This window comes from Neomonachus schauinslandi, chromosome 1 (assembly GCF_002201575.2).
Source record: "Neomonachus schauinslandi chromosome 1, ASM220157v2, whole genome shotgun sequence".
Classification (NCBI taxonomy): domain Eukaryota; kingdom Metazoa; phylum Chordata; class Mammalia; order Carnivora; family Phocidae; genus Neomonachus; species Neomonachus schauinslandi.
In genome coordinates, this window is record NC_058403.1 from 197741487 (window position 1) to 197751362 (window position 9876).

General features: G+C 49.2%; 1 long non-coding RNA gene across 1 annotated transcript; it reads right to left on the minus strand.

Annotated features, from left to right (window-relative positions):
• Positions 1 to 1985: 1985 nt before the first annotated feature.
• Positions 1986 to 7968, minus strand: LOC110577661. The gene is made up of 3 exons (XR_002480129.1): positions 7937 to 7968; positions 6341 to 6431; positions 1986 to 2085 (listed from the first exon to the last, which is right to left on the minus strand). It is a non-coding gene; the product is annotated as an uncharacterized LOC110577661 (long non-coding RNA).
• Between the last annotated feature and the right edge of the window lie 1908 nt (positions 7969 to 9876).

The following is a 9876-nucleotide window of genomic DNA, read 5'->3' on the forward strand; positions in this document are numbered from 1 at the left end:
CGATCCTACACTGGATCCTGTTCAGGAGGAGAAAGAAAACAGGGACATAACTGAGTCAAGTGACAAAACTGGAATATAGATGGTAGATGAGGTCAAACTCCTGAGTCAATTTAAAATTTTTTTCAAGATTTTCTTTATTTATTTGAGAGGTGAGCATGAGTGGGAGAAGCAGGCTCCCCCGCTGAACAGGGAGCCTGACATGGGGTTTGGGCTCGATCCCAAGCCCCTGGGATTATGACCTGAGCCGAAGGCAGACGCTTGCTTACCCGACTGAGCCACCCAGGCGCCCCAAAGTCCATTTTAATTTACTGAGTTGATATCTGTATTGCGGTTGTAAGATAGATCTTTATTATTGGGAATACATACTGAAGTATTTAGGGGTCAAAAGCCACCATGTATGTGACCTACACTCTAATGACTCCAAAAATATCTGTGTTTGGTGTGTGTGCAGTACTTAGAGCAACTGATCAAAGTGTTGAGAAGAGGTGAATCTTGGTAAAGGATATACGAGAGTACTATTTTTATCCTTGCACCTTTTCAGTAAGTTTGAAATGATTTCCAAACAAAAAGTTTAGAAAATGCTCTCCTGCAAAGTCCCTGGAATCCTAGTCAGTGTGGACTGTGACCACAAGAACTCCATGGACGTGAGCATCTCTTTCCTAAGTATGTTAGTCGGTCCCAAGCTGCCAAATGTATGATCCCAAGCAAAGTGAAAAAGTGCCAAGGAGCTAAGGCAGGCATCTTCTAAAAGAATCCCTTCCTCTTTGTCCCCTGTAAGAACATCTTTCTCAGAGCAGGCTCTCACTAGAGGCTTGTTAAATCAGCCAGAGTTGCTTTCTGGCTTGTGAGTGATGACGGTGAACTCTGAATAGGTCTGAGATCTGGGTCCTGCCTCCCACTCTCCTGCTGATCTGCTGCATGACATCAGCCTCCTTATCAGTGGGGTGACAGGTTTGGACCAGAGCAGAGGTTGCGAGTTGGCAACCCAAGAGCCATCAGTCCACAGATGTATTTGTCCTACAGAGTATTTTAATTAATTAATTTTAAAATATTTTATTTGAGGGGCACCTGGGTGGCTCAGTCGGTTGAGAGGCTGCCTTTGGCTCAGGTCATGATCTCAGGGTCCTGGGATCGAGCCCCATGTCGGGCTCCCTGCTCAGTGGGGAGTCTGCTTCTCCCTCTCCCTCTGACCCTCCTCCCTGCTTGTGCTCTCTCTCTCTCTGTCTCAAATAAATAAATAAAATAAAATATTTTTTTGAGAGTGTGTGAGCGGGGTAGAGGAGGGGCAGCAGAGAGCCTGACCCGGGGCTCTATCCCACAACCCCTGAGATCATGACCTTAGCCGAAACCAAGAGTCTGACGGTCGACCAACTGACTACCCAGGTGCCCCCCTAACTCTTTTATATTATAACCAATCAGCTTTCTCATTTACAGTTTCTGCTTGGCCTTTGGACTGGAAGATCTCAAAGGACCTCCCAGTTCCCATCTTCTTTGACCATGTCCCATCTCTTTAGGGATTTCAGATGATGAAGAAGAGGTTGGACAGAGTGAAGAGTGAGGTGAAGAAGAATAACAGAACAAAAAATGAGAGTCGCTTCAAGTACATTGGCTTACAAAGGGCCAGACTGTAGTTCAAGATATTGATGTATCCAGGGGCGCCTGGGTGGCTCAGTTGGTTAAGCGACTGCCTTCGGCTCAGGTCATGATCCTGGAGTCCCTGGATCGAGTCCCGCATCGGGCTCCCTGCTCGGCGGGGAGCCTGCTTCTCCCTCTGACCCTCCCCCCTCTCATGTGCTCTCTCTCTCTCATTCTCTCTGTCTCAAATAAATAAATAAAATCTTAAAAAAAAAAAAGATATTGATGTATCCAGTGGAGCTCTAGATGGGATGGGATGCTTGGAGTCAGTTGGGAAGAAACCAGAAGGTTTCACTGGGACTGAAGGATCAGGACAGAGGATGGAAGAAGGATTGAGGGAAAGCCAGGTATCTGGAGAGACTGCCAAGTGCCTGCAACTGAGGGCATTACTGTGAGCAGTCTTGGGGTCATCGCTAAGAGCAGTTGTGATTTGCAGCCAGGAAGTGGGTCCTGGAGAGAAAAGGGAAAGAAAAAAAAAAATTCAAAAATCAGGGTGTAGTGGAAAGAGTACTGAGCAAGGAATCAAAGGTTGTGGTTTTTAGTTCCAGATCTGCCACTTACTAATTGTGTGATCTTGGGCATATCACTCCACATCCCTGAATCTGTTTCCTCAACTTCAAAATACGGATGATAATACAAGCCCTGTCTTAGAGTTATAGAAAAGCTAACCTACAATACCAGACAGCAAAGCACTTAGCAACCGGGGAAGCACTATGCCAAAGTGAGATGAAATTTAGAAGGTGTAATTTAGTCTCAGAATTCCGCAACCTGAAGGGCCCTTTGAGGGTCTGTAACCCTCTCATTTAACAAACCATGAGTTTGAGGCCCCAAGAGGAGAAATTACATAGCACATAGCAAGTTTAAGGCAGAGGTGGGCAGAGTGATCCATTAATTTAATTTAATTTTTAAAAATATTTTATTTTTGGGGCGCCTGGGTGGCTCAGTCATTAAGCGTCTGCCTTCGGCTCAGGTCATGATCCCAGGGTCCTGGGATCGAGCCCCGCATCGGGCTCCCTGCTTGGCAGGAAGCCTGCTTCTCCCTCTCCCACTCCCCCTGCTTGTGTTCCCTCTCTCGCTGTGTCTCTGTCAAATAAATAATTAAAAAAAAAAATTTTTTTTTTATTTGAGAGAGAGAGTGAGAGAGAGTGCATGAGAGGTGGTAGGGTCAGAGGAAGAAGCAGACTCCCCATTGAGCAGGGAGCCCGATGTGGGACTCGATCCTGGAACTCCAGGATCATGACCTGAGCTGAAGGCAGTTGCTCAACCAATTGAGCCACCCAGGCGCCCCAAATAAATAAAATCTTTAAAAAAAATAAAGATTTTTATTTATTTGAGAGAGAGACAGAGAGAGAGAGAGAGCACACAAGCAGCCGGAGGGGCAGAGGGAGAAGCAGACTCCCTGCTGAGCAGGGAGCTTGATGTGATGTGGAGCTCCATTCCAGGATCCTGATATCATGACCTGAGCCAAAGGCAGCTGCTTAACCAACTGAGCCACCCAGGTGCCCCGCTCCATTAGTTTTATTTATTTTATTTTTAAGATTTTATTTATTTATTTGACAGAGAGATAGAGAGCACAAGTAGGCAGAGAGGCAGGCAGAGAGAGAGAGGGATCATGACCTGAGCCAAAGGCAGATAGATGCTTAACCGACTGAGCCACCCAGGAAACACCCCCCCCCTCCATTAGTTTTAGAGTAGAACCCTCTTTGAGCTCCCTCTGGATGGGTGAATGAAACTAACCAAAGGAAGAGGGAATAGGGACCTACTGGGGGGAATTTGTGTACAGGGAATGTCCCAAAAGTGTGTGTTTCATCCATCCACTTGATAGGGACAGGTCTTAGTAACTAGTCTTGTGGTTATGGGAAAAAGGAAACACTTAGGGAACCTTGAAAGAAGTAGTCTTATTCGAGGGAAAGGAAGTCCCACATTGCACATTACGTAGCATGCACAGTGAATGAAATCACTGTGAAAGTGAGAGGTGAAAAGACCATCTTGTTCTACTTCCCTGATAAAGATGAGGAACCTGAGGCCCAGAGATGGGAAATGGCTTGCCCAAGGCCACACAGCTTGTTCCTGGCAGAGCGAGGACTATAATGGGGTTTCTCAACTTGTAGTCCAGGGCTTTTACTGTATGTGCCAGTTCAGATTGCCTATGGCACCAAATAAGAGAGACTAATGGTGGCTTACACCAATGGAGATTTATTGACTAATGATGGCTTTAGGAGATAGGGGTTACTTTTCTCACTTTACAAGAGGCCCAGAGGGGGACAGTCAGATTAGTGTAGCTGCTGAAGGATGCTAAGGACCTAGTCTCCTCCTATCTTCCTACTCCTCACCCTCAGCCCATGACTTTTGTCCTTACTGTCTTAAGATGGCTGCACCTCTAGGCATTGTGTCTGTATTCCAGCAGCTCAATTTTTCTTTTTTTTTTTTTTTTTAAGTAGGCTCCATGCTGGGCTTGAACTCCAGACCCTGAGATCAAGAGTCGAACACTCAATCGACTGAGCCACCCAGGAGCCCCTGAGTTTGTCTTTTTATAAAGACTTACCTGAAAAAAAAAAAAAAAAGACTTATCTGAAAGCTTCATCCAGTGAGGCACATAGCTATCCCAATTGCAAAGGTGTCAGGGTAGGTAAGTATTTTAAGCGTCCAGGCACTAAAGTGGGGAGCTTTTGAGTTGTTAGTCTATAATGTTTGCAGCCACTACGCTATGCCATTTTTAATTAATTAACTAATTAATTAATTAATTTAAGGTTTCATTTTATTTTTTTATTTTTTATTTTTGTGAGAGAGAATGACAGAGAGAGAGAGAAGGAGAAGGGTGAGGGTCAGAGGGAGAAGCAGACTCCCTGCCGAGCAGGGAGCCCGATGCGGGACTCGATCCAGGGACTCCAGGATCATGACCTGAGCCGAAGGCAGTCACTTAACCAACTGAGCCACCCAGGCGCCCTTTATTTTTTAAAGTAATCTCTACACCCAACACGGGGCTTGAACTTACAACCCTGAGATCAAGAGTTGCATGCTCCACTGACTGAGCCAACCAGGCATCCCTATGCTACACCATTTTATTTTATTTTTATTTTTATTTTTATTTTTTTAAAGATTTTATTTATTTATTTGACAGAGAGAGACACAGCAAGAGAGGGAACACAAGCAGGGGGAGTGGGAGAAGCAGGCCTCCCGCGGAACAGGGAGCCGGATGCGGAGCTCGATCCCAGGACCCTGGGATCATGACCTGAGCTGAAGGCAGATGCTTAACCGACTGCGCTACCCAGGCACCCCTATGTTTTTCTACAGAAGTCTTACAACCCTATTGTTACGGTTAATTCCTAAGTTCAAGAAACAAAGAAGGCAGATGATGCTGTGCAGAGCAAGATGTAAGGCAGATGATGAGGGGAGCCAGAGAGACAGCATCATTGCATAGGGTCTTGAAAACCATTTTCAGGATTTTAATGCAATGGAAAGTAACTGAAGAAGTTTCTGGTAAAACTGGAGGGAAGTCTTTATGGTAAGTCACTGGGTTCTGCTTATGTCTGTGTCCTGGCCTATATTTTGGTCAAAATTTGGATGAATAAATATAAAGCACACCTTTCATGGATAATAAATACATTAGATAACCCTAAAATGTCTTATTGTGAACTTGTAGAGCCTCAAGAATATATCCTTAGACATGGGACTGGATGTTCGCTAAGATCCTTTCCAACTCTGTTGCTGGGGTTCTATGCTTTCCATCCTGGGTACTCTGGCACTGGAGGAAGTGTTCTTTCCCATTGGAGGTGGGGAAACAGAAGGAACTGTGCTTTGAGAAACAATCTATTAGGGCAGATCCACGTTTCCACGAGTGATTCCACATAGGTGGTAAGTGCTGTAAGAGAGAGGCATAGCAGGGGTGCAGGAGGATGTGTATGAACTGGAGAGGGTGGTGCCTAAGTTGTGTAACTGGGACTGAAGCAGGTGGAAGGGGGGCTTGGAAGTAGCTGTGGCAGTACATAGGAAAGACAAAAGGGACTGAACCAGAAGGGCATCAGTGTTTAGGTAGAGATGTTTCTTTCTTTTTTTTTTTTAATTTTATTTATTCATTTGAGAGACAGAGATACAGAAACAAACAGAGCATGAGCAGGGGGAGAGGTAGACAGAGAGGGAGAAGCAGGATCCCCACTGAGCCAGGAGCCCGATGTGGGGCTCGATCCCAGGACCCTGGAATCATGACCTGAGCTGAAGGCAGATGCTTAACCATCTGAGCTACCCAGGCGCCCCAGTAGAGATGCTTCTGAGGCAGAAGGAGCATCTGGTAGGCCTGAGATGGGGGGAGGTGGGGGGATAATTGAGAATGACTCTTGAGTGACTATCTTGGGATACACGATACACATAACATGATGACTTTATTACCTTAAAGAAGGAATGGAAGATTCCAACACTTCTGAATTTTCCTAGCCATCTGACTTCTAAGGAGCTCAAAGCTAATTCCACTCTTGAAGCCTGGGACGGGCACTGGGGCTGGTTACTCTAGGCAGCAGAAGAATCAGAGTAACTCTTTTAGCTCCCACCCTTTTTTAAGGCTTTTTAGCTTTTTAAGCTTATTTAGCTCCCACCCTCCCAACAGTTAGGCTCCTGCTTGGACAAAAATCTGTGGGCTTTGGTATGAAGTAATGCTAATTCACTAGGACAGGAAGCCTATTTTATTTACTTTTTTCTAAGTGACCCTCACCATGCAGGCCCTCCTGATGTGCTGGTCCTCATTCAGTGTCTGTTGGATGAATGAATTCAGGCTTGCAACGGCAGTTTCCCTGCTTTGGAGTCTGCATGTGAGAGAGGGGAAAAGCTCTGAGTTTGGTCCCACAACACCTGCCTTATGAATTGGTCTGTGACCTAGATCCGTCATTTCAGTTCTCTGTGACTGGCCTAAAGTTTTTTCCAGGGCTCCAAATTCATAGTACTATGCCTTTTTCACTTATCCTTCTACTCTTCATTCCTTTGTATTTGTATAGGCTATAAATGCTCCTTCATAGTCATTATGAGCAGTACTCTATAAATGCTTGCTAAGTCCTAGGCACCAATCTAAGCACTTTAATGTGATCCACCTAACAACCCTAATAAACTAGGTGCCACTATTACCCATTTTACAGTTGAGGAAACTGAGGTACAGAGAAATTAAGTATCTCCCACAAGCTCACATAACTTCTAAGTAGCAGTTCCCAGATGTGTACACAGGGACTCAGGGGCCACAGTCCAAGTTTAACTACCTCACTATGCTACTTCTAGGTCACCCTAATGGGGACCATGACAGAGGCCGGTGACTGCATTATCTCATTTTTACTAAGGCAACTGAAGCTGAACTTCTCTACGGTGACACACAGAGTAGCAGAGCTGACCTCAAACCAGGGCTTTCAACCAAGTCCAGTGTTCTTTCTGGTAAGCAGCCTGCTCTAGAGGTTGACTATATGGCCCCAAGGCCTCCTTGCCTGAGTTAAAGCACCAATCTGCTGATTGCGGGCTTGCTGTCATTAGGTAAATTACCAAACTTCTGTGTTTGTTTCTCATCTGTAAAATGAGAATGGGAACATGAACACCAATTGTAGAGCATTGTTGTGACAGCTAAATGAGTTATTAGGTGTCACATACTTGACACGAGAGAGCCTGGAATATAATAAGTACTCAGGCGTTAGCCATCACTTTTCCTGCTATCCAGCAGATGTATAACGTGACCGAAATAGTAATTTTAAGTTTTCTAGTGGCCACATTTTAAAAAGCAAACAATAACAACAACAAAAAAACCCCATGAAATTATTCTAAATGTGCTTTTTTAACCATATATATCTAAAACTGTAACCAATTTTGTCATCAATTATCCAGTTTATAATCAATATAAAATTATGAATGAGATATTTTTTTGGTACTAAGTCTCGGAAATCCGATGTGTATTCTCACCTACAGCACATTTCAACTTGGACCAGCCACGTCACTTGTGGCTGGTGGCAGCGCAGCCCTGGAGCGGCCCCACACCCGCGCCCCCACACCCGCGTCCCCGTCCCCCCTCGGTTCCTTCCCGCGACCAGCTGGCCCGCGCCCTAGGCCCCGCCCCGCGCCCCGCCCAGGTTACATCACAGAGCCCGCAGGCCCCGCGGGCGGGGAGACCCGGGGCCCCGGCCGCGTGTGCCCGGCCGCTCGCATCCTCCCCGCTCCAGGCACCCAAATTCTGAAAGGAAGCGACGTCCACCACAGAGCCGCGGCGGCGGTCGGTCTACCTGCCGGCCGCCCGGGCGCCAGCAGACGGGAGGCGGGAGTCTGAAGCCCCCATGCGTACCTCGCCCCCAACGGCCCTCCGCTCGCGCCGCTACCACGGCGAGGTCGAGGCGGCGGGGCCGGCGCCCATTGGCCTGACACAGCCCTCCGCCCGCCCCCTCGCCTCGCTTATTGGTCGGAGCAGCGGCGCCCGCGGGATAGGCGGTGGCGGCGCCACTCCCTCGCGCCGGCCCTCAAGAGGGCGACGAGGAAGCGGCCGCCTCCCTGCGCCCCGCCCCACGGGCTAGCTCGGTGGCTCCGGCTCCTCCCGACTTCTCCCGGCTCCTCCCGGCCCTCTCCCGGCTCCCTCCGGCTTCGGCTCCGGCGCGGCGGCGGCGGGTAGGTGCGGCGACAGGCGGGGCCCGATCGGAGGGGCGGCCTCCCCACTGTCCCGGGGGCTGCCCGAGCCGCGCCCCGCGGCCGCCCGGGACCCCGCAGGGCCCGCCAGAGGCGGGGAAGGGCGGTGGCCGCGGGCCTGCGGGACGCGGGGGCGGCCGGGCTGGGGGCCTGCGGGCGTGATCTTCCGAGGCTTCGGGGCGCTCAGCGATCCGGGGGCCCCTCGGGGCGGAGCGGGCTGAGAGGACCAGGGCTTCGGGCGTCTGAAGCGTGGGGCCGAGCGTCAAGCCTCGGGCTGAGGATGGGGTTGCGCTCGCGGAGCGAGGGTCGGCTGCGGTCTGGGGCCCTGGGTGGGGCTCGGGGGCGTAGGAAAACTCAAAGGTCGTTCCGTGAGACTTCGGGGGGTCAGTTGAGGTGGGGGTGATGTGAGCTAGAGAAAGTGCCCAGTCTGCGGTTACGGGCGGGGCTGAGGGGCGGTCTGGAGAACCGGGCCCCAGCCTGGGCTCCCGGCGCGCGTCCCCTCCGGCACTATTGGGGGACTAGCGTGTGTCTGGCTGCGGGAGGGCGAAGCCGTCGCAGCAAGGGTGGGGATGGGAGGATTGGGACAGGGACCGGGAGGGGACAGTTGGAAATGTTACCCAGAACCGAGATTGTGATTTAGCACTTGGACCAGGTTCTCCGCTGGTGTATTGCCTGAGCTCTTTTTTGGTGAAATTACCCCGTGGGGGAACTTTGGGATTTTTTTGCTCCCATTCAGAAACGTGTAAATTAAATGCATTTGCTGCTTTGGGGAGGAGGCAGTCATTACGCTTAGGTTTGTGTTTTAGCACCCAGACCCGGTGTGAAACGCGCTTCTCGGGAGGGTTAGTGTTACCCAGCTTTCTCCTGGAAACCCCCTTTCTCCTTTCCCTCCTCTGGTTCGGTTACACTATTGCTCCCTAGGGCCTCTCCATTCGCTCTCCCTGGCTGCATAGCATTGCAGTGTTTCTCTCTCTCTGTGGTGTGTGTGTGTGTGTGTGTCTGTCTCCCGCCCGTTTCCCTGCTGCTGCGCTTTTGGCAACTGCCTCTGCTCTTTCCCAGGGATGGTTGTGGCATTGCATCAGGGGATATTTGTGCTTGTAATTTGCTCACTCAGCCCAGGAAGAGGGAGAATAGTATGCTGCAGAGATGGGAGGGGGGTGCCGTCAGCTCGGCTGGGTAGGCAGAGAAATGGGTGTGGTGAGGGAATACAGCTGCTCTAGGCCTGTAGAGTAACACTGCCCAGTCATCAGCTCAAAGAGATTCAAAGAGCAGCAGCAACAGCTATTTTTATAAATCAGTCCTGAATCCAAGCTGAGCACATGGATTTAGAGTGAACAGTTGTCATGCTCTAACTATTACCGGCTGGGTGTTTGGTAGACAACATTGGAGTTGCTAAGTGAGAACTGTACAGTGCAGCAGGTACTTTACTTGCAACTTTTAAACTCTGCTCCTCTCACCTCTCTGGGACGGGACCTCTCTCTTCAGGGGGTGTCTTTCCAATGCAGTGCTTTGATGGTCCAGACTACTCCTTTTCAAGTGAAATGTTTCTGTATCAGTGGTAGTCTTCCTCTCCAATTTGGCTTAAAAATAATAAAGCTGTCACCT